Source organism: Lycium ferocissimum, chromosome 9, assembly GCF_029784015.1.
Source record: "Lycium ferocissimum isolate CSIRO_LF1 chromosome 9, AGI_CSIRO_Lferr_CH_V1, whole genome shotgun sequence".
NCBI lineage: Eukaryota > Viridiplantae > Streptophyta > Magnoliopsida > Solanales > Solanaceae > Lycium > Lycium ferocissimum.
This window is the reverse complement of record NC_081350.1, coordinates 64,282,204-64,303,254: the sequence shown is the minus strand read 5'-3', so window position 1 is coordinate 64,303,254 and position 21,051 is coordinate 64,282,204. Positions and strand designations below refer to the sequence as shown.

The window sequence follows — 21,051 nt, the reverse complement described above, 5'->3', positions numbered from 1 at the left end:
GGGGTGTCTTGTGATTGAGTTTGTGATTGATATACACATAATGAATTATTAGGGTTTATTTATTCTTCATTCTTCATTCATAATTAATGGTTGCAAACATTGATTAAAGCCATAAACCTTGATTTATTTGGGAAAATAATTAGGGTTGGTAAGAATAAATAACAAGGACTCAAAGCTTTAAACTTTGTTTAATAAATTCACTTAGGAATAAGAAGAATTTACTTGGCATGATTAATCGTTCTTCACAGTTACTTTCTTATATTTGGGAAAATCATAGAAAGAGATAATCTTTATTCATTGGGAAATAGTAGAGATTTATATAGAGATTAAGTGCATTCATATAATGATCCATTAGAAGTATATCAAGATCAATACCCCATGATCATACACACTCTATCTAACGGACACAACCTTAGTTTCTTTTACCATAAATTACCACCCAAAGCAATTAGTTAGCAATTAATCATAAAAAAATCAACTTTTACCAAAATTATCGGATTAAGACATTAGACTTAAATTTAGCATTTGACGACTTTAGTAACCTTTTCACACCATATTCCCTGTGAGATTCAACCCCAACCTTGTTGGGTTACTATATTTGACAACTTCCGCGTTATACCATTAATAGGTGTAATTTGAGCGTATCATACTGCCTTGGGTTTGGTTGTGATGCCGAGCTTCTGAGATTGAGTAACTTGCTTATGTGATGTTATGATATGTATATGTGCTTTGGAACATTGTTGAGGAACCTGTAAAACTCAGCTCCTCTGGGAGCCTTGAAATATCTGGTTTCTGTAAAATGCGCGATTCACCTTTTATTGATGTTATGATAGCACTTAACTTGGATCAAGCAGGTACGGGAACTGGAAAACAATGAATACTTCAATGTTGGTAGAGGATTTGTTCTAACCAACAATGGTATAGTAGAAATGGAAGCATGTATCATGGATGTGAATACAAAAAGCTGTGGGTAATTTACGGCCTAACCATTGTTGTCAATGCTATAGCTTTGGCTAGGCCAGTCATGGAAAAAACTCCACATATATATCTTGCATTTAAGGGAGCTGAAGCATTTGCTAGGGAGCAGGTCTGTAAGAAATTTCTAATTATTCAATAAATATATGTTGTCACTTTTTAATTGAGGTTTGAAGAAATCTCATATTCATGTTTTTCAGTAAGGGGGAAAATTGAAAATGATCAAAAGGTTTGTTCATGAAAAAATGTATTGACCGGGGTGCCATTTTTACAGGCTAATCTCAACTTATACTTGGGAAATTTTTGCTTGCTTGAATATGCAATAGTTAGTTTTAGATGTCACACTACATGCTTTAATATGCATATTTCTAATATCAACTCTTTCTTTCAACCAAAAAAAAAATACACTCTTTCTTATGACATTCTTTTATGTTTTTGAGTAGTTAATACAACTTGCACAAGAATAAGGTGACTTGATTTTTCTTTAGGTTGATTTTGTTAATTAACTTTGTCTCATGGTACCATCCTTGATTGACTTTACTTGTTTAATTCTGATGAGAGAAAGCCCACATAGGTTACATTATATTTCAATTGTTGTTTTCATGACTACATAAATAAGAGTTTATGCTTCCGAGTATAGTAGCTTGTAGATGTAAGCTTTGTGATATACATGAATTGATATGTTAAACTTGTAATGATAATGTCACACCCTTAATCCGATAGGGTGTGATGGGCACCCGACCCTTACTTAGGGCCGAGCGAACCCTCTGACTATCGTAACATTTATAATCATATTGGGCCCTTAACCAGATCATAACTATATAATGGAAAATTTTCGGAATACGAACATGCTTGACATCTTTTTTTTTTTTTTGAATCGAATAAAATCTGTAACATAGTTTAATATAATACAATGCGTAATCATAGTACATCGGCTTACATAGCCGCTTACATAACCGACATCTTATACCCTCGACACTGTCTGCAAAGTCTCTAACACAGAACATGAAACCATAACATAATAATCTGACTCGGCAGCACTCCGGAGAAAAATGGAAGTTTTTTGCCGGTTCATTTGGAACATCTTCTACTAATATCTTTAGCCCACCTGGGTGTACCTGCGCGGCATGAAACGCAGCCCCCGAAGAAAGGGGGTCAGTACGGAATATGTACTGAGTATGCAAAGCATGAAATACGGAAAACGAGATCATAACCGAAATAGGGGGTACAGAAAGTGAACATAATGACCAGAATGTCAAAGTGCCTGCGTCTGAAATACAAATCATACATACGAGGTACAGAAGACATATATAATAATCAGAATGCCCAAAATACTTAGCTTTCTTTGAAAAACCTTTCTGTTTCATATTTATGGAAATTGGAACATATCATAGTAGCTGACATTAACCGATGTGGGATTCGCCTAAACCAATGTGGGATTCGCCTAAGGCGGCCTTACGCTCACCCCCCACTTTGGGACTCAGCGTGCCTGCTGAGGTTTGCCCCACCACCGGTTCTGAAACCAACTGATCATATTTCAGAATATATATAACTTATAACGTGTCCCGGCCCTCCAGTGAGGGACTCGGTAAACAGAATCCTTACATTGTCATATCATCACATTAGATTTAATTATCAAATTATCAAATTATCACATTATAATCATCGTATTATCGTATCGTATTATCATGTCATCGGATTATCATAGCATCGATTATCATATCATCGGAAACGAGGCTCATTATATTATCCGATCATCTCATTATAAAGTCAACATGTCATCGATCATCATATCATATCATACCCTATGCGGTCCATAATGGACCCGGCGGACGGAACATTTGGGCGCCACAACTCATCATATTCGGGAAGTTTCATATCTCCGCATCTCCGTCACACATCATCACATCATATCATATAACCACGGCCCCGGCCAAGAGGGGCTCGTGCGGGACACATCATAACACCATAATATCGAAACTCATCATACTTCGGTAACATATCGTATCATATTATTCATCATACTTCGGAAGCTCATCATACATTAACCGGCCGGGATCGAAGGAAGTAACCGAGAATATCACACGAGAATCGTGGGATCTATATGCAATACAACGTATACAGACTTAACAGAATAATCAAACAAATTATCATTCACAAACCAATAGCATTATGCATATCGAGTCTCTTCCGGATCTCGTTCGGAAACATATCGACTAAAACTTTATCAGTCATGATTACGTATCAAAATCATATGCATATGGATTCTCATTTCTTACATTAACGCTGATTCCATAGAACAATCCAAACGGACATAAAAGCTCACAATAGTCATAGTCAAATCCGGTTTGGTCAAATGTTACTCGGGACTTGTCAAATAGAATTTTAGTCATCATAGTCCCGTATCGGAATCAGATGTATAAAAATCCTTATTACAAACTTAACATATAACTAAGTAATTGTACTCGGGGGTCAGAGTGGTAGCCATATTAAATGCTTTTAACACGTCGCTAAAACTACACAAGAAAAGTCTTGCGGGCCCACGGGCAAGTATCAAACCGACCTGAGCCCGCTTATGGAGGTTAAGGTAATTATATGCTATCGAACCTCCTACGGACAAATCGAAGCGATCCGAGCCTTTTTATGAAAGTTACGGACGTTCGTTGTTTCAGACTCTTTCACGAACATGGTCTTTTATACACATTCATATTCAATCATACAAAGGCATAAAAACCATAATTTAACTACGTTACGAATACGGGTATCAAGAAGCAAATAAGAATTATGGACATGCTCGGATCGTAGGAGTAGAGTTACCTCGGGGATTACATCATAGCCTACATTAACTAAGACATGCCAAAGAAAGAAAAGCTTTACATAGCCCTCTAAGCTAATCCAAACTTAGCGATCTACAATTATATCATTAAGTACCATTGGCCTTAAACATCGAAGAAGTCGATTCCAAGTCTTCACTTTATCCACAGAAATTTGGGCAAAAGCACCTCCCCTATAAACTCAACGACCCCGAGAATCCAACTGGCCAAATCTTCCACAACAATACCAACAACCATATAGCCAACATCAATAACCAATTTCAAGCGCATTTTAACACTAACAACTCCTTACCACATCATTCAACGACATTGAATTACATTCAATTCAACTACATACTTTCAAGCTAACATCGACATTCACATATTCATTTATTAATCCAAGATCACTTCATCAAAGTTCAAGAATACTTCCAACAATCCACAAACATCCAAATCAGCCCATCCAACATACAATGTAGCCAAAACCTTCTAACTCCATTAGGAACATTCATAACACATTTTCTTCTTCCAAATTCATAAACTACGCCAACAATCCCATACATTACAACATTATTCTCACAATTTCAAGAAACTATAATAAGGTCACATTAACCTTCAAATCAGCCCACACGGTTTTTAACTTCAACTTGGATCATCACCCTTCATTTTACGTCATAGAATTCATAACGACGACGACCAAAATACTAGATAACATTAATTCCATATACCTACACCAAATCAGCCCACTTTCGGCCACCACAACAACATGCAAATTCCATGGTTTTCATCCATTTCTACACATTACAACAACACCCAACATGCTAAATACAATTAGTTCTTCACTCCTACACAACAACACACACACACGGCCACAATACAATACACACGGCCAAGCCTCAACATGCAACCCTTCATGAATTTCATTCATTTCTACATCTTACAACATGCATAAACTCCTATGAAACATGTAAAGAAGATTGAACCTCACCTTTTTCCATTCAACTTCTCCTCGGCTAGGCTTGATGAATCGCAACAACGAATGGTTTCCTTGTTCCAACAACCACTCCACGTTAACGAGGGCCTTTCAATTAGTAGGAAAGCTAGGAGAAAACATTTTTTTTCTTGACCACTCTTGGAGCTCCAAGTTCGGCCACCATGGCCGAACCTCCCCATATCTCTCTCCTCTCTCTTCCTTGAAATTTCTAGAGTTTAAAATGATGACTTCCTTCTTATTTAGTCATCACACACACACACACACACACACACACACATATATATATATATATATATATATATATATATATATATATATATATATATATAATTATGCACACGGCCGGTCATGTGCATCTTATTTTCTCTCAATTTCCTTGAATTTTCTAGAAATTTCTCAAGTCACAAAGATGAATTATATACCTAATTAGTCATCTTTTCATCACATGCATTTTGCATCCATGTGGGCCATGGTCCACTCCAACTTGGACGGCCACAAGACTTCTTCAACAAGTCATAAATAATAATTTCCAAATTCCAAATTTGCCCTTAATATTCCATGCCAATAATACTTACAAGCAACTTGCACCCTAAAACAAAGTCGGAAACTAGCCTTGTCCTTAACTTTCCGCCATTAACTCGGAATGTCCCAACGTACAAAATGCAGGATATAACATCCTTCCCCCCTTTTGAACATTCGTCCTCGAATGTTCGACTAGTCTTACGGGCTCTCGCAAGCACCTCGGGGGAGCTCCCTTTTTATGGCTGTCCCATACAGTTCATTTATCGATCCCTTAGTTCAACCATAGTCGCATCTCCTCTGTCTTCCATACTACTCCTATTTTGGTAATTGACTTAAACCACCGTTACATTTTTCTAAAAGCTCACAACTGCATTGTCCTTCTTATTAAACACTTACAAGTTGCAACAGCATTAGTGAACAACTTTGTAACCAACCTCTGGTCATACCCCCTTTGTTTTCTTTATACGCATCCACTTTCTAGCGCCCTGTCATTCAAAGTCTCTACAGAACTTCTTACACTGCTTCAAATACCATCCTGGCTTTTATGCACTTATTGTTGGTTCTTCCGATCTTATTAATTCATTTCAGTAAAGGGCCTCATTTGTAGCCCAGGCGTCCATATCAACACACATCCTTATATTTCTCTCACCCGTTTCCCCCCTTTCGGGGTGCACTTATACCATTATCCGTTTATACTTCGCCCTATATCCTTATTTCCGATCTCAATTAGACAGTACTTCCATTCCGACAATAAGTATCCAAAGTTCACTTAGCATCTTACCTCTATGTCATCCAGAATACACTACTCCTACATAATCTCTCTCTCATTTTTCCCAAAACGTATCCTATTCGTCCACATTTATCCGCACCATACCAGTTACTTTCTGGCCTTTATTCCACTTTGTTTCTCATCTTGCTATAACTTAACCTTTCACAGTCCCGTCACTTGCAGCACTCTTGTCCTCAGTCATACACGTCATACCCTGTTACCATACTGTTATCTCGCTTTCTTCCTATTTTCTCTTTCCGTTAACTCCTTCTCGTCACCGGTCTAATCGGCCCCATCCTACGTGACCTCGTAAGGTTTCTGGCCACTCCGCATACTCTAATCTTCCTTAGACTACTCTAGCTTCTCCTTTATTTCTTATGTCTGAATTTTATAAACCTTTCAAAATACTTCCCAGGGGGTCACCCATCCTAAAATTTCCCTCACTCCAGCACGCTTAACCTTGAAACTTTAATAAAGTCGGGTGCGTTAATGCTGGTACGATCGCGTCCACCTCACCACACGACCTCCTTCACATAATATTGAGTAAGTCGGGGTCTTTAACATATTCCCAAGATGCCCTCACAACACATCACCGGCTGTCTTATCAGTACGTTCCTATTCGTCACAATTCTTTTTTCCTCCGTACTCTGGTCTTAATCATATCACTTTATTCAAACCTACCAGTTTTTTTTTCTACATCATCGCCTAATAGCACAAGTTCTTCCAAATTCCTTATTACCATATCCCCCTCGATCTCCTATTTACTATTATCACCAACTCCTTGATTAGCTTATTCTTAGAGGGCAGCCATACTTACAGTTCAGTCAAATCTCATCATTACTATTGACACGACCTTTTTCAAACATATTCCAAACTTACATCTCATTTTCGTATTATTTCTAGAAAAATTTCGGCAGAGTTTCCTCTGTATTTCTTACTATTCCAAAACCTGCACGCAGGAATACCAACAGTGCCTCACAGGGCCATCATCATATATACATATCATATCGTATTGTATCGTATCATAGCCACACAGGGCTCTCAGTATTCATAAAAGTCCGAAAATATTAGATTTACCTCATATGCTCAACACGGCTACACGTGTCACACTTTCTTGCTTACCTTCCTTTTCAGTTTTCAACTTTGCATTTCAATCGTATGCCAATACCTTACTTGACATATATCTTTCATACCTTGGCTTACCTGCATGCCTTGTAGTTTCCAACATCGCTAATCATTTTCTTCTCGTCGCCCTTCTCCTCGAAATCAAAAGTTAGTACCGGAAATCTCATTTCCTATAACTTGGCTCTATGGCACGATCTATGAGGTGAAAGAAGAGTAACCACCCTAGATGCCCCATAGCCTCCTGTTTATAAATGTGGCCGGCTTCACACCATAAACAGGACTCTACTGGACACGACTTTGCAGACACCCCTAGGACGAACTGCTCTGATACCAATTTGTCACACCCTTAATCCGATAGGGTGTGATGGGCACCCGACCCTTACTTAGGGCCGAGCGAACCCTCTGACTATCGTAACATTTATAATCATATTGGGCCCTTAACCAGATCATAACTACATAATGGAAAATTTTCGAAAAACGAACATGCTTTACATCTTTTTTTTTTTTAATCGAATAAAATCTGTAACATAGTTTAATATAATACAATGCGTAATCATAGTACATCGGCTTACATAGCCGCTTACATAACCGACATCTTATACCCACGACACTGTCTGCAAAGTCTCTAACACAGAACATGAAACCATAACATAATAATCTGACTCGGCGGACTCGGAGAAAAATGGGGCTCGCCAATTCCGCCGGAACATCTTCTACTAATATCTTCAAAGCCACACAGGTGTACCGCGCGGCATGAAACGCGCGCCCGAAGAAAGGGGGGTCGACGGAATATTTACTAAGTATGAAAAGCATGAAATACGAAAAACGAGATCATAACCGAAATAGGGGGTACAGAAAGTGAACATAATGACCAGAATGTCAAAGTACCTGCGTCTGAAATACAAATCATACATACGAGGTACAGAAGACATATATAATAATCAGAATGCCCAAATTACTTAGCTTTCTTTGAAAAACCTTTCTGTTTCATATTTATGGAAAGTAGAACATATCATAGTAGCTGACATTAACCGATGTGGGATTCGCCTAAACCAATGTGGGATTCGCCTAAGGCTGCCTTACGCTCACCCCCCACTTTGGGACTCAGCGTGCCTGCTGAGGTTTGCCCCACCATTGGGTTTGCCCCACCACCGGTTCTGAAACAACTGATCATATTTCAAAATATATATAACTTATAACGTGTCCCGGCCCTCCAGTGAGGGACTCGGTAAACAGAATCCTTACATTGTCATATCATCACATTAGATAGAATTATCAAATTATCAAATTATCACATTAAAGCGGAATCATCGTATTATCGTATCATCGATTATCATGTCATCGATTATCATAGCATCATTATCATATCATCGAACGGACTCATTATATTATCGGATCATCTCATTATCAAGTCAACATGTCATCGCATCAGATTATCATATCATACCCTATGCGGTCCATAATGGACCCGGCGGACGGAACGTGGTCGCCCCTCCTGCCTTGGGCGCCACAACTCATCATACTTCGGAAGTTTCATATCTCCTGCATCTCCGTCACACATCATCACATCATATCATATAACCACGGTACCCGGCCAAGAGGGGCTCGGCGTACCGGACACATCATAACACCATAATATCAGAAACTCATCATACTTCGGTAACATATCGTATCATATTAGGCCCTCATTATACTTCGGAAGCTCATCATACTTCGGATTGTGCGCACGATAGTAACCGGCCCGGGACTCGGCGAAGGAAGTAACAATAATATGCACGAGCAGAATCGTGGGATCTATATGCAACTTACAACGTATACAGACTTAACAGAATAATCAAACAAATTATCATTCACAAACCAATAGCATTAATCATATCAAATCTCTTCCGGATCTTGTTCGGAAACATATCGACTAAAACTTTATCAGTCATGATTACGTATCAAAATCATATGCATATGGATTCTCATTTCATACATTAACGCAGATCCCATTGAACAATCAAAACGGACTATCAGTTAAAAGCTCAGCCAATAGTCATAGTCAAATCCAGTTTCTGTCAAATGTTACTCGGGACTTGTCAAATAGAACTTTAGTCATCATAGTCGCGTATCAGAATCAGATGTATAAAAATCCTTATTACAAACTTAACAGATAACTAAGTAATTGTACTCGGGGGTCAGAGTGGTAGCCATATTAAATGCTTTTAACACGTCGCTAAAACTACACAAGAAAAGTCTTGCGGGCCCACGGGCAAGTATCAAACCGACCCGAGCCCGCTTATGGAGGTTAAGGTCATTATATGCTATCGAACCTCCTACGGACAAATCGAAGCGATCCGAGCCTTTTTATGAAAGTTACGGACGTTCGTAGTTTCAGACTCTTTCACGAACATGGTCTTTTATACACATTCATATTCAATCATACAAAGGCATAAAAACCATAATTTAACTACGTTACGAATACGGGTATCAAGAAGCAAATAAGAATTATGGACATGCTCGGATCGTAGGAGTAGAGTTACCTCGGGGATTACATCATAGCCTACATTAACTAAGACATGCCAAAGAAAGAAAGGTGAGCTTTACATACCTTGGCCGCCCTCTAAGCTAATCCAAACTTACGCCTCGGCTTCTCACGATCTACAATTTTATCATTAAGTAGCAACCATTGGCCATAAACATCGAAGAAGTCGATTCCAAGTCTTCACTTTATCCATAGAAATTTGGGCAGCACCTCCCCTATAAACTCAACGACCCCGAGAATCCAACTTGGCCAATTCTTCCACAACAATACCAACAACCATATAGCCAACATCAATAACCAATTTCAAGCGCATTTTAACACTAACAACTCCTTACCACATCATTCGACGACATTGAATTACATTCAATTCAACTACATACTTTCAAGCTAACATCGACATTCACATATTCATTTATTAATCCGAGATCACTTCATCAAAGTTCAAGAATACTTCCAACAATCCACAAACTATCCAAATCAGCCCATCCAACATACAATGTAGCCGAAACCTTCTAACTCCATTAGGAACATTCATAACACATTTTCTTCTTCCAAATTCATAAACTACGCCAACAATCCCATACATTACAACATTATTCTCACAATTTCAAGAAACTATAATAAGGTCACATTAACCTTCAAATCAGCCCACACGGTTTTTAACTTCAACTTGGATCATCACCCTTCATTTTACGTCATAGAATTCATAACGACGACGACCAAAATACTAGATAACATTAATTCCATATACCTACACCAAATCAGCTCACTTTCGGCCACCACAACAACATGCAAATTCCATGGTTTTCATCCATTTCTACACATTACAACAACACCCAACATGCTAAATACAATTAGTTCTTCACTCCTACACAACAACACACACACACACGGCCACAATACAATACACACGGCCAAGCCTCAACATGCAACCCTTCATGAATTTCATTCATTTCTACATCTTACAACATGCATAAACTCCTATGAAACATGTAAAGAAGATTGAACCTCACCTTTTTCCATTCAACTTCTCCCTCGGCTAGGCTTGATGAATCGCAACAACGAATGGTTTCCTTGTTCCAACAACCACTCCACGTTAACGAGGGCCTTTCAATTAGTAGGAAAGCTAGGAGAAAACATTTTTTTTCTTGACCACTCTTGGAGCTCCAAGTTCGGCCACCATGGCCGAACCTCCCCATATCTCCCTCCTTCTCTCTTCCTTGAAATTTCTAGAGTTTAAAATGATGACTTCCTTCTTATTTAGTCATCACACACACACACACACACACACACACACACACACACATATATATATATATATATATAATTACATGCACATGGCCGGTCATGTGCATCTTATTTTCTCTCCAATTTCCTTGAATTTTCTAGAAATTTCTCAAGTCACAAAGATGAATTATATACCTAATTAGTCATCTTTTCATCACATGCATTTTGCATCCATGTGGGCCATGGTCCACTCCAACTTGGACGGCCACAAGACTTCTTCAACAAGTCATAAATAATAATTTTCAAATTCCAAATTTGCCCTTAATATTCCATGCCAATAATACTTACAAGCAACTTGCACCCTAAAACAAAGTCGGAAACTAGCCTTGTCCTTAACTTTCCGCCATTAACTCGGAATGTCCCAACGTACAAAATGCAGGATATAACAGATAAAGTTTTCAGTTGTAACGTAGAAATTACTACTAATATTATACTATTATCATTTTTGTATAATACACTATTTTGAAGTGATCTTTTTTCAATTAGATGTTGATTCGACTAGAATCAATGAAGGTTGTGGATTGAAGAAAGGTTGTGGAAGAGCTAGAAGAACCGTCCGAGAAAAGAAGAAGAAGATTATATTAGACATTCCAGTTGATAAAGAGAGGCAGAGAAGTCGACTAAGGTTGTTCCCTCAACAAAGCCATCAAATAATTTGGAAATAATCGCTTGAAGCTGTCATCCATTTCCAAACAAGTAGAAAAAACTCACAAGAGGAGACAAACGGAAGACACTTGCTAGAGAGGAGAAATACACAACAGTGAGAAGATTATATAGTACTTTTCAGGACAATTACATTTTGGTCACATGACGTATTAGTTTGTTATAAATTGATTGGATTAGTGACAAATTTTTCCCAGTATTACCTTATCAATAATATATTTCATTCTTTGACTACAGATTAATATAGTATTTAATGACAATTGTAATTGTTACTAATCATGACAAATTTCGTGTTGTTGCTAAAAAAAAATATTTTTTGTGACGAAATGATAGTTTTAACTTCAAATTTGTAAACCATTTAAGTAGAAGCAAATTTGTCACTAACTTACGTGTTTGGGGACAAAATATTTCTTTTGTACATAAAAGACAATCTTTAGTGACGAAATTATGTATATTCAACTACAAATACATATGTATTTAGAGACAAATGATTTCATCACTAATTATCTTATTTAGTTAGTGACAAGGCATTTTCGTCGGCATTAATAATCTTTTTAGTGACGAAAGCACACTATTAACTACAAAAATTTACTCTTTTTATGACAAAACAAGTTCGTCACAAATACTATATTTTCGGGGACGAAAAAAAAATTCGTAGTTATTATACTTTTATTTAGCGACGAAACACTAAGTTGTCTTAGTATACTTTTAGTGACCCGGTTTTAGGGACGATTGATGACTGATTGACGAATTTTTTTTGTCACAAAAGACCTTTTGTGACGAAATATGATTTATATGTGACAACATAATTTGTCACTGATAATCAAATTTGTTGTAGTAGTACTACTCTAGATTGAAGTCATGTGTCCCTGTAAAATTTTAAAGGCCTGCCCATCTTCTAAAACTTCCTTTCTCACACCTTAATTTTTTTTCACAGAATCTACTTTATCCTCCATCCTCTTTCAAGTTTCCCTTCTTCTCCCAAATGAAAGAGTAAACACATAACTGCGACTAAGTGATGAAAAGCTCATCCAATAGAAAATAGGAATAAAAGCAATTGTATGGCCGCATTGGGACCAAATTTTATTCCTCTTTTCTCTCTTCGCGACTACCTCTATCGCCAATCACTCTTTGTTCCTCCTCCTATGCAGCTATACATCTATGCTAAAATAGCATTCTATATTGCATGTTCAAGGCGTCTAGCACATTCCCTCCTAGTGGTGTAGGTGGTGGTGGGGTGACTATCACGCTTAAACCCGACCCTGGCACAACATGCATCTAATGCCAAGGAATCTCATCGGAAACAACTTGTAAAGTAGAGATACAACAAATGCCCCAAATATCATATTTAACAAACCATTAAACCTTAGTTTAGTTCAAAAGACAATTATAGGCGGAAATATGAAATGACGTAAATACTTGTCAATCTGAATATCAGTTAAGCATGACAAAATGCCCTAACAAGTCGAGCAATGACTTCAACAACTACCCACAAATGATGACGTCTATCTCTTTGAAGCCTCTAAGAAGAATCAATAATAGTTTAATTTCGGGATGCAGCCTAGAACTAATAATAATAAAAGATTAAAGATAAATGGGGTCCCACAAACATGTCACGACCCAACCGGAGGACCATGACGGGCACCAGGAGCTAACTACCAAGCACCTTATGACATACATACGTTACATAATCATACCTGAGTGGGCCATAATACTAATTAAGAGATATCGTAAGCTGGAAGGGACACAAGCCCAAAAATATATGCTTACTTACGTCATCAAGCTAAACTCAAAATATACAGGCCGACAAGGCAGTCAAGATAATGATACAACAAAATATGGGCCGAGAAGGTCACAAGACATCTAACGGTATGAATCTGTCTATGAGCCTGTACATAGAGTGCATAACATAACATGGATGGGATAGGACCCCGCCATATACATATATACACAAAAGAATCATACCAACTAAACTGCAGCTACGGAACAAATGGAGTGCTCTTACACAAACGCTAAGAAGGCAACCTATGGGGATGATCCGTCTCCCTGTCTACCTGCGGGCATGAGCGCAGCCTCAATAAATAAACGGACGTCAGTACGAATAATGTACGGAGTATGTAATGAATAACCACATACATAAGATATGAAAGTAACAAAAGATAAGAGAGATAACCTATACATCTGAATGCCTATTAAGGCGGATATCAGATATGCTTTCTTTTTATAAAAAAATCATTTTCATACATACATATATATAATACCGTACCCAGCCATATAGGATCGGTGTTATCAGTACCCGGCCATGATAGGCTCGGTGTTATCCGTACCCAACTATTGTGGTGCACACAATAGGTGCGTACCCGACCGACTATAGCGCGGCTTGGTATGAGAAAATATATATATATATATATATATATATATATATATATATATATATATATCGGAGTGACGTAATGTCGGTAACCTCCAATTATCATTATGGATACATCATCATGAATATATCTCACCTTGAAGGAACAATAACCATAAGATGAGATCAACATCAATAAATAGGAGCAATAGCCACAAGACAAGATCAATAATCATGAAACAAAGATCAGCAATATTATAAGAACATCAAAACCATACGATACTAGTATCTCTACTAATAGGGACCTTATGGATGTCATTTGTGCAAATTCATAACAATGGGATCATGCCTTAAGAAAGAAAGGGACAACCTTAACATACCTCGTCGTCTCCTTAACTACTTAACCCTTATTCGCTCGAGCTCGCAAATATACATTCAAAATGATTCATACTAAGGTTAAGTCATTTAAACGCGTATAAGGTCAAACTAATCTCATAAATGAGCTAACGAAAATCGGGCAGCATTTCCTTTATATCTTCTACTTCCACCAATCTTCTAAAAAACACCCAAACATTAATAACAATGTCAACAATTCCTTAATCAAAATATTATGTTCAAATTACACTTAAATCAATCCAAAACTCCCTTTCAAAATCCCTTCATAATCAACAATTTCCACACAATACTTTATGACCTTCCCTACCATGATTCCTTTCACCTTTATGACTTTATAACCTCTAAATCAACTCAATATAAGTAATTTAGGGAATAACATACCTTATACTTGAAGAACTTCAACTCACGCAATCTTGTTTTAAAACCAAATTCACCACAACTTCAACTAAAAGCAAGAACAATCATCTTCCATGAATTAGCTTAGGGTTTTAAAGCTTGATCTTCACTTGAATTAGCTTAGGATGATTAGGGATGATTAGAAATGGTTGGCAGAGCTTAGAGAGTCTAGACGGGTTTGATTTTTGGGTGAAAATAATGACCCAAGTCGTGGCCCTCTTTATTTATAAGAAAGGAAAATTTTCCACCGCCTCCACTTCGACGGCCAACTTGACAGACCGTCAATCTGCTTGACGACCGTCGAGTGGTACTGTCAAATTGCCTGATCAGAATTGACCCTTTGATAGTGGTTCGATGGTGGGGGTTGACGGTCCGTCAACCATTTGTCGGTCCGTTGAAATGGGCGTCGAGTTGCCTAGTTGTCACACTCAGTTTCTTTTGGTTCGTTCAGTTTCCAATTTTCCCGATACTTGCTAGACATAACTTAAACTCTTCGTATACATGGAATAACCATGTATAATCTCTTATGGCCTTGACAAAAATTTCACTTTCTAACTCCACATCGGCTAACATACGACGAAACTCAATGTATAAAGTACGGGGTGTAACATCTTCCCCCTCTTTAGAAACATTCATCCTCGAATGTTAAACTCTTAAGGATTTTACAAAAAAATTGGCAGAGTCTTCCCTGTAACTGTACCACTACCATCCTGTCATAACAACCCAAAATATACAATGCCTCACAGCGCCACAACAAACAATAACAATAATGGCCTCACACGATCATAAATCATAAGAAAGGAAACATTACGCACCTGAAGACAATGGTGTCTCTGTCTGAAAATCCTCTGAGAGTGAAAACAAATGCGGATACCTGGACCTCATTTCTTCTTCAGCTTCCCAAGTCATCTCCTCGATATTTTGTAGGGGTGGGATGTTCAGCAACTCTTTCTCGAGGGGTCAGAGTTCACAGGTTTATTCAGGGCATCCAGTTCAGTCCGCGATGCAGGTGTCAGCTGGGGGCCCATCAGGGGCAAATTATTAGGCTTCCGGTCAGCATGGAGGCTACACTGCTTCATCGGCATCTGTTCAGCGGCCTACGTTGGACCGTGCTTGCTTCGAGTGTGGTGAGATAGGGCATATTAAGATATATTGCCCCAGACTTAGACAGAGTGGGCAGGGGACTCAGTATCAGAGCTCCATATGCACCAGATCGAGGGGGTAAGGATCGCGCACCGGCAGGGCGAGTCGGTCACATCGCGGGTAGGGGTGGTGCCCAGCCTAACCTAGGTAGTTCATAGGCAGGTAGAGGCGGCAGGGGCCGGGCTCAAACTGGTAACGGGAATTGCGGTGGTACGCAGGCGACAGGGGTGTGCGATCATTTGTATGCCTTCCCAGGTAGACCCGAGGCTGAGGCCTCCAATGCAGTTATCACAGGTACTATCTCCGTTTATGACCGTATGGCTTCTGTTTTGTTTGATCCGGGTTCTACCTTTTCCTATGTATCTACCTATTTTGCTGTGGGTTTGGATATGATGTGTGATACTCTTGATACCCCTATTTTTGTGTCTACTCCTGTTGGGGATTCTATGGTAGTGGATAGCGTCTACCTTGCGTGTGCAATTTCTTTTATGGGGTATAACACTTGGGCAGATTTGATGATTTTAGACATGGTAGATTTTGATATTATTTTGGGTATGAGTTGGTTGTCCCTGCATTATGCTATACTTGATTGCCATTCTTCATTCGTTACACTAGCCCGGGGCACCTAGACTCGAGTGAAAAGGGTAACCTTAGTCCCCTCCCTAAGAAAGTAATATCTTTTGTTCGTGCTAGGAAGCTAGTAGAGAAGGGTTGTTTAGCTTATCTGGCACATATCCGTGATACTAGTGCAGATACTCCATCCCTTGATTCGGTTCTAGTGGTACTAGAGTTTGTGGATGTGTTCCCCGCGGACTTGCCTGGTATGCCACCGGATCGTGATATTGACTTCAGGATTGACTTAGACCCAGAGACTCGTCCTATCTCTATTCCACCTTATAGGATGGCACCCGGCGGAACTCGGGGCCGAAAGAGCGGTTGCTGCAAGATATTCGAGTAAGTGGGTTTATTCGCCGAGTGCCTCCCCGTGGGGTGCTCCTGTGTTGTTTGTTAAGAAGAAGGATGGGTCTATACGTATGTGTATTGATTACCGACAGCTGAATAAGGTAACTGTCTGAAACAAGTATCCCATCCCCCGGATTGATGACTTATTTGATCAGTTACAGGGAGCTTCAGTGTTCTTAAAAATTGACCTAAGGTCAAGGTACCATCAGTTGAAGATTCGGGGCAGACGATGTTCCAAAAACTGCTTTTCGGATCAGGTATGGGCACTATGAATTCTTGGTTATGTCTTTTGGGCTTAAAAATGCCCTTGTTGCGTTCATGGATTTGATGAACGAGTGTGTTCAAGCCCTACCTAGACTCATTCGTTATAGTGTTCATTGATGATATCCTGGTGTACTATAGGAGTAAGGAAGAGCATGAGGAACATTTGAGAATTGATCTTGGAGTGTTGCGGGAGAAGGAATTATATGCTAAATTCTCCAAGTGTGAATTTTGGTTGTCTTTTGTGTCTGTCTTGGGGCATGTTATTTCGAAGGAGGGTATTATGGTGGATCCTCAGAAAATTCAGGCAGTCAAGGAATGGGCTAGGCCCACATCAGTAATCGAGATCCGTAGTTTTGTGGGTCTGGCTAGCTACTATCGTCGGTTTGTAAAAGGGTTTGCCTTTATTGCTTCTCATATAACCCGTTTGACTCAGAAGGAGGTACCGTTTCAGTGGTCCGACAAATGTGAGGAGAGCTTTCAAAAGCTGAAAACATTGTTGACTACCGCACCGATTCTGGCATTGCCCGTTGAGGGTAAGGATTTTGTTGTTTATTGTGATGCTTCACGTTCTGGGTTGGGTGCTGTTTTGATGCAGGAAAAGAAGATGATTGCTTATGCTTCTCGGCAGTTGAAGGTGCATGAGAAGAATTATCCTACTCATGATCTAGAGTTGGCAGCATTGGTGTTTGCATTGAAATCTGGAGGCATTACTTGTATGGTGTCCATTGTGAAGTGTACACAGACCATCGCAGTTTGCAATATGTGTTCACTCAGAAAGATCTGAACTCTAGACAGCGGAGGTAGATGGAAGCTATTTGAAAGGACTATGACATCACCATTTTGTATCACCCCGGTAAGGCTAATGTGGTGGCCGATGCATTGAGACGGAAGTCGGGCACGTATGGGAGTCTAGCTCGTTTAATTTCTTCAGAGCGTCCGTTGGCTAGAGAGGTACAGACTCTGGCTAACAGTTTTATGAGACTGGATATCTCTAACAAAGGCAAGGTGTTAACTTGTGTTGAGGCTCGGTCATCATTTTTAGAGCAGATTAAGGCTAAGCAGTTCGAAGATGCTAAGCTATGTAGAATACGAGATAAGGTGTTGCGTGGTGAGGCTAACGAGGCCGTGCTTGATGAGGAGGGCGTGCTGTGAATCAAAGGGCGAGTGTGTGTGCCACGTGTGGGCGACTTGATTAAGACCATTCTGACAGAGGCTCATAGTTCGAGGTATTCTATCCACCCTGGTGTCACTAATTGAACCATCTTCGTTCTGCAATCAACATTAGCATAACAAGAGGCCAACCAATCCATTCCCATAATAACTTCGAAATCTACCATAGCTAGCTCAATCAGATCTGCCATAGTATGACGATCGCAAACTATAACCACAATTTTTATATACCCGTCAAGGCATCACTATATCACCAAATGGTGTAGACACCTCAAAGGGTTTGATCAACTCGGGTTTTACCCCAAACCGACTAGCAATGAAAGGGGTAACATACGACAATGTAGAACCCGGATCAATCAATGCATATATGTAACGGCCCTTCCGGTCGTTATGGGAATTTAGGACTCCATTGGGAATTCTGAGGCCGCGGGTGGATTCGTAGGGCATCTTTTTGTATGTATGCATATTTTTTGTTGTGTTTTTGAGGCCTTGGATGAAATGTGGGGTGATGGGGGGAAAACTGGACAAAAAGCCGACCTCACTGCCCAAAATGGACCGCCGCAGCGGTAGTGCCGACTACCGCTGTGGCGGTACCGCTATAGCGGTGCCTCGACCGCTGCAAGCGGCCATCCATTTCTTTGGTGGCCGCTGTGGTGGATGGTGGACCGCTATGGCGGTACCGCTATAGCGGTCAGGCGAGATAGTTGGGGACCGCACGGCGGTCAGCGGCTATAGCGGGACCGGCCGTAGCGTGAGCACGGAGCAGAGAGAAGCGATGGCCGGGTTTTAAATTCCTTAGTTTTATTTTCTCATTCATAACACCCCAACACACTTCCCAACAAACACTTAGAGAGAATTTTTAAGCTAGGGCAAGACAACCTTGTGAGGTAAGTTCCATTGCTTTTCATTCTATCATTCCCCCTTCATTATTGTAATCATCTCCATGGGTCTTTAATGGTGAAATTGAAATAGAAACCCTAGGATATTAATAAACCTTCTAAACTTGATGGGTTATGGTTATTATCGCTTAGTTATCATCTAAATGCATTGGTTAGTTTCTCTTGATCATAATTTGAACAGTTAGTTAATTGATTGGAGACCTAAGGTTCTATAAAAATGATGTCTTTGCCATAGAAAACTGTTGTAATGGGAATGTTTGATAGAATGTGGTAGAAATTGATGGTTTATGAATATTAGGGGCTTTTGATAGGTTGTCTATCACCTAGAAAATCATCCACCCTTAGAATGGGGAGAGCGAGGGGTATTTCTTGCCTTGGTATTTGCAAATTGAGCAATGTGACTCATTGGGTCTTCTATATCTACACTGTGAACGTATTGAGGCTTTGAGGAAAGGAAAGGATGTGGCAGAGTGACAGGCATTGTTCCAGCTCTACTCTGAGGTAGGTTACAGTTTACTTGCGTTAGACTTTGGTTAGTTGAATGAATGTTTGTGATTTCATTAGGAGAAAGCATGTCTAGTATTCATTACATGATATTGTGTGGTTAAGCTCCTATGTGTTTGTGATTGAATGTTGTTTAGGCTTTATGCCATTATTCCTGTGTGATTTAATCTACAGTGGTTGTATTGTGATGAGAAGTTAATATAGTCTTCTCAAGGGTATTGTGACATGAAATGATGAGATGAATATGGATATTGAGAAGGTAAGTAACACTGTTCTGTAAAGGGTATGACAAGGCACGCATGTGGCCTAGATTATGGACTCGTCGTCCGAGAATAGTTCCGAAAATGAGAGGTTTATTGTTATATCCCGCGTCCGAGGTTCGTTCCGGAGCGGAGGTTGTGCTCGGGTCCGAGAAATATTTCGGAACGAGTGGTACATGGACACCATGGGTCCCCTGCAGGTCATGACTACTGAGCTATGACTTCAGATAGCATATGTGTACAGCGAGTGGGGGTATATTGGTAAATTTATCTCCGTTGCGATTGACGTGTTTGTGATTCTTGGCAATTTGGTGATTTGTTGTGATTGTCCGTGGTTGACTTGTTGTGATGTATTGATATTCGTGTACGATTGAATGGATTGTTTATTTTATTGGTTTCATAAGATATGCAAATGATACTAATCTTAGTCGGCCTACGATGCTGCAGCGGTACATAGTGTTTGTACTGATACTACCTTGCTGCATTCTTTGAGTGCAGATCTTGATATAGAGACTGCTACTCATCCTCACATCTAGCGTGGAGGATATTTGCTGATAGATTTGGGGGTGAGCTCCTTCTCGTACCGAGCGCCCGAAGATCTTCTACTTATGATGTCTTTTCTTATTCTGGACATTATGGATATTTATTAGACAGATTTCAGTTCTTAGATGTGTTTTTGGCTTAGAGTCCTGTACGATGACTTTCGAATTTTGGGGATTGTAATAGCTAGAACTTCCGCAGTTACTACAGTATTTATGGCATGATTCACTTGTTCTTTTGTTGTTAAATAAGTAATAATTGTTTAGCCTGATTTATCTAAAAACCATATTGAATGGATTAGGTGGTATATATGATGGTTCGCCCGTTAGGATTTAGATGGGTGCCGGTCATGGCGGGTTGGGTCGTGACAATATACATCATGAGAAGATACTGATAGTATACCTGTCCCAACATTGGGTGAAGACTCAAGATCCTGCCGACTAGCCAATACATAAATACAATTCTGAGGACCGCTCGAGCTGGATGCTCCCCCT

At 39.5% G+C, this 21,051-nt stretch overlaps 1 long non-coding RNA gene across 1 annotated transcript; it reads left to right on the top strand.

Moving 5' to 3' along the window:
• The first annotated feature begins 653 nt into the window (after positions 1-653).
• LOC132029436 (uncharacterized) lies at positions 654-11,908 on the top strand. The gene is made up of 2 exons (XR_009407806.1): positions 654-1,087; positions 11,496-11,908. It is a non-coding gene; the product is annotated as an uncharacterized LOC132029436 (long non-coding RNA).
• Positions 11,909-21,051: the final 9,143 nt, after the last annotated feature.